Source organism: Leuciscus leuciscus (genome assembly GCF_965113295.1).
Source record: "Leuciscus leuciscus genome assembly, chromosome: 10".
Lineage (NCBI taxonomy): Eukaryota > Metazoa > Chordata > Actinopteri > Cypriniformes > Leuciscidae > Leuciscus > Leuciscus leuciscus.
The window spans coordinates 15,523,948-15,528,974 of NC_138734.1; the positions used below are offsets into that span (position 1 = coordinate 15,523,948).

The 5,027-nt window shown below is 36.6% G+C and overlaps 1 long non-coding RNA gene across 1 annotated transcript; it reads right to left on the minus strand.

The window, feature by feature from the left end:
• Positions 1-2,370: 2,370 nt before the first annotated feature.
• LOC309507889 lies at positions 2,371-4,791 on the minus strand. Its single transcript, XR_014209285.1, has 3 exons — positions 4,596-4,791; positions 3,682-3,715; positions 2,371-3,433 (listed from the first exon to the last, which is right to left on the minus strand). It is a non-coding gene; the product is annotated as an uncharacterized lncRNA (long non-coding RNA).
• Between the last annotated feature and the right edge of the window lie 236 nt (positions 4,792-5,027).

The window sequence follows — 5,027 nt, forward strand, 5'->3', positions numbered from 1 at the left end:
TAATCCACCAACATTGACAAGGAGTTCTGTTGTGACCATCAACTGGAATGCCTGCATGTTCTGCCAAGATGTGAACTCAAAGATTAGACTTTCCATGGTCTCAACAATGAACATGAGTGATCGAATATTGGCAGCCTCAAAATATGACCAGATCCTTTCAGTCCATCTTGCTAGCGTTAGTGACCTCATTGCAGCAGAAGGAAGGTATCACTCTCCGTGCTATATGAAATTCTTCCGGAAAACCACAAAGACTAAAGAAAATTCCTCATCATCAGATTTAGCCATGGAATGGCTTTTGGATGAATTGACGTGAGCAGCAAAAGATGCAAACGTCTATGAACTTTCTGAGGTTTGGAACAGATACTTTGTTTTGGCAGAAATTGGCAAGGTAACCATCCAGCCATCATACCTAAGCAGAAGGTCGACCTTCAGAGAGAAACTTGAACAATGGCTAAGGAATACATGTGACCCGATCTGGCGAAATGAGTCGGAAGTCGCAACGTTCCATTTTAAGATATGGGCCGTTTATGTGGAAAAACAATGAAATAATATATATTTTTTATTATTATTATTATTGCTAAATTTCAAAGAACAGACATTCAAAAATAATCTCCTAAAGTTTCGTAGTCCAGATAATTGAGAAAAGGTATTTAAATGACTATTAAAGTTTACAAAGTTTTACTAAATTCGCTGGAAATGAATATTGCTTTTCTCAACTCCTCTCGTCACCTCTGAGCATTTCCCGGGAATCCCCTCAAACGTCTCTGCTTTCCAAATATGGTGTTACACGTTGTATAGAACCAATCATAAAGCTTAGAAATGTACACAAACGCTGATCATTTGTCAATGGGAAGCCCCGTTTCGACTGACCGGCACGCGATTGGTCCAGCCATCCTCCTGTCACACTCGTAGCGCTATGTGTAAACAAGCTAGCAGATCTCCTCAGAAAGATTAAATATTATTAATTTGAGAAATGTCGCTGTCAAAAGAGAGCAAAGTCGCCAAAAAGTCGCCAAAAGCGTTGAACTCACTGGAGGCTTCTAACCTAAGCTCTGCTGCTGGTCATCAAGAGTGGCTAAGGCTAGTCAGTGATTGTTTTGGATCTGGGGACGTGTTATCCTCTGATGACAGCTACAGCGAAAGTGACAGCCCTGTGGTATTTATCGTGTATGGATGTGAGTGAGTGCAATTATTCTGTGAGTGTATTTATCTGCAAGGAGAATCCATTACAATGTGTTTGATTTATTTTAACCCAATATTTAACTGTTGGTATCTCCGTTATGAATATGTTACACTGTTATTGTCATCTAGCCTACACAAAGATATGATTGGATAGGCTAACATTATTTGTTCTCGGTTTCCTTGTCTCTCTGCCTCTCTCACTTTCTCTCTCTCTCTCTCTCTCTCTCTCTCTCTCTCTCTCTCTCTCTCTCTCTCTCTCTCTCACACACACACAGACACACACACACCCCCTCTCTCAAGCAAAACTGTAGCACCTCTGTTCAATCTTTCTGATTTTAGTAAATGTTTGTAAAAGTGCCTTTTAAATTATTTATTCAAATAAAAAAATTAAAATAATTTGAGCTTCAGCCTGGCATAATAGCATATATTAATGTCTTTGGTCAAATTAAGCTGTACAATAAATAGTTCATCCTTTAAATGCAATGGATTTTGAAAGATATCAACAAAAAACGGGCAAAAAACTTTAAAAGCTATTTTCTCAGGGTTTCAATTGGAAAAAGAGGACAGACGACCATAATTCAAATGTGTATATCTTTACAACCATTCAAGGTATGACTTTGACTAGGATATCAGTTGAAAGCTTATGGTCTCCTCTATCCATTAATACCAAAATCTCAATTTTGAAGTTTGGGTCACTGTGACTCATTTTGCTGGATCAGGTCACATATGACTTCATCAACCTAGAGCAGGAAATACTGTTTGTACCAGTTGAATTTAGACATATCCCTTTGACAACCCTGCTATCAGAACCTAAAGAATCTTCACTGATACCAAAATACACAGCCCCTGAATGGTTCATGGAATTGATCCACGTTGCATTAAAACTGAGAAGTGACATACTTGCACACACTGTAAAAAAAAAAACTGTGAAAAAACGGTATTATTCCGGCAGCTGGGGCGCCAGAAAATTACCGTAAAATAACGGCAAAAAACAATCTCGTTAAAATACAGTAATTTTCCATAATTAAATAACAGATTATATCTTTAATATTACATAAAATCTTATGTAATTATTGGGATTTTTAACGTTAAAAAAAAGTCATATACACCTTTAAAACAATTAAATACTGTAAATTTAAGGTTTTATACAATTATTTTATATAATAATACTGTCTATCTACAGTAATTTTCTTTTAATATAGTTTTTCTGTGTAAAATAACAATGAAATTATGTATAAAAAATGCACACAAGTACATAAATTCAAATACAAATGTTTGTAAATTTACAGTTTTTATTTTTATTTGTACCGATCCAATTTCACAACATCTCTAATTAAGTTCTTAATAATAGCAAATGTACAGTCAATTTCTTTTAAATTAACTAAATGTATGAGTACAGAATACCTGCATATTTACAGTATTAGTAATTGAACAAACACTAAACATCAAGATAAGTGATTGATAGGAAATAGATGCTTAGTATATAATTTAGAACATGTAAATATATCCACAATAAAAAGCAATTACCGTATACCTTTACAGTATAACTTATTTTAACATTTACAATTACATTTTATCCAAAGTGACTAACCAATTAAGATAATAATTAAAGATAATAAAAAGCAACAAGTGCAGTGACAAGTCCCAGTTAGTCGCACAGTACACATAGCAAGGTTTTTTTTTTTTTTTTTTTTTTTACAAAGATATAGTATTATTGGGTGAAGTGTTTATGAAAAAGATGGATCTTTAGCAGTTTCTTGAAAATGTGTTGAGTTGCGCCGGTCATTCCACCACCAGGAAACAGTCCAGGTAAATGTCAGTGAAAGTGGTTTTGTGTCTCTTTGGGATGATGGCACCACAAGGCGCCGTTCACTTGCAGAACACATGCTTCTGGAGGACACATAGATCTGAAGCAGTGAGTTTAGGCATAGGGCTACCTTTAAAGACAACTCTTGCTACAGCATCTGGATCAGTTGCAGAGGTTTGACTGATACTGGAAGAGCTGCCAGGAGAGCATTACAATAGCCCAGTCTGGATAGAACAAGAGAGTTGTGTAGCTCCAATAGGAAGGGCCTGATCCTCCTAATGATAAGGCAAATCAGCAGGATCACAGCAAGTATGTTTTGGCTGAAAGTTGAACCATAAGCAGTTCTGTCTTGGCAAGGCTGATTTGAAGGTGAAGGTCATTCATCCAGCAAGAATTTTCCATCAGGTAGGCTGAGATGCGAGCAGCAACCGTCAGATCATCTGGCTGGATTAAAAGGTAGAGATATGTGTCATTAAGATATTAGTGATAGGAAAAGTCATGTTTCTAAATGACAGAGCCTAGTTAAAAAAAGAAAGAAAGATGGGTGGAATCTAACACAATCGTAATCTTGCTGTAGCAAATCCAAACCTTGTGCATACTTTTAGTGCAATCATATGGAATCAGAAGACTGTTATGAACATATGGAATCAGAACCATTATGATTTTTATGTTTTAATGAATTCTTCCCATACCTTGTTTGCCATGATCATCTGCTTTCCACGTGACCTGAAATCACACACACACACACAAGTTATTTTAAAACTCAGTATTAGATTTACACATGTCAGAATATGTTCCATTGGGACAATGCAAAAACTCAACTGACTATGATCTTGAAGCTGAGCTGGAAAAGCCAGCAGTAATATTTTGAGCTGCCATGTGATTTTAGCTAAGTTACATTTATAGCAAGTAACATTAAATGAATATGATTTACTGTGACCTAGACCTAGATACACCTAGGGGTTCATCATGTTGTATTCATATTCTAGTCTTCCTGTTCTAGGCTTTCCTGTATCATCAACAAGTACGTTAAGTTACAGACAGTATTTCGATTTCTTAACGGTCTTAATAAAGTTAGTCATGTTAACTATTACGAAATAAACAAAAGAAACACAGTAGGCCTATTTTTTAGTAAAACTGTGGCTATTACAATGGTAAAAAAATCAGCTAAAAACGTGTTTACTACAATTTTACTATAATAAAATAAAGTAAAAAAAAAGTTTACAAAAAAAAAAAAAAATTGAAAAATAAAGTTTTCAGCTTCCAGACATGGTTTCAAAATGTCCCGCCATTTAAGAGATTGGTTTAATGTTACTGACTATCATAACGAAGATTTTATACACAATTATGGACTTTAATATGAATAACAAGTCTACTAAAGATTGTTTTAGGTCTATAAGTTAACAAGTAAGTTAGAGTGGGTTCAACTGATCTTTCTTAACACAGATCGATAATTGAAAAGACCCATGCTGCATTTGTGTTTTGCCCTCGACGCCAGTTATGACTGAACATAATTTAAGAATGCTAACGTTAGCATGGAAACAGTCTAACCACTTAACACAAATGTAATATAAAATATCATTTACATGTAGTATTAGACTCTTACCTCAGCCGTTGATCGGTCGGGATGAGGTCTGCTGTGACGAACCAGGCTCACTGAAAAAGGGCGCGTTATTTCCGGAATGACTGACTGACACCAGACTACAACTAATATGTGTTCAGCAGCGCTCCTGCTCACGGCTGCTTCTGTCGAATACGATTATAGCTCTGAATTCAAATCTCCCGCTTGCCCTTGACACAGATCGACGACAGAAGCCCCGTTCACACTGCCAGCGACACGCAGCGACAAAGCGACATGATCCCATTCATTTCAATGGAGCGCTGGCGACTTCCGGCGACACGAGCGACAGTGACCGTTGGCGACAGAATGTGGGCGTGTCAAGCGACACGAGACGCGCGACAAAAGTTCAGAAATTTCAACTTTATGCAAATGAGAAGCGATTTTCGCGAGCGACAACCAATAGGAAAGAAGACTTTC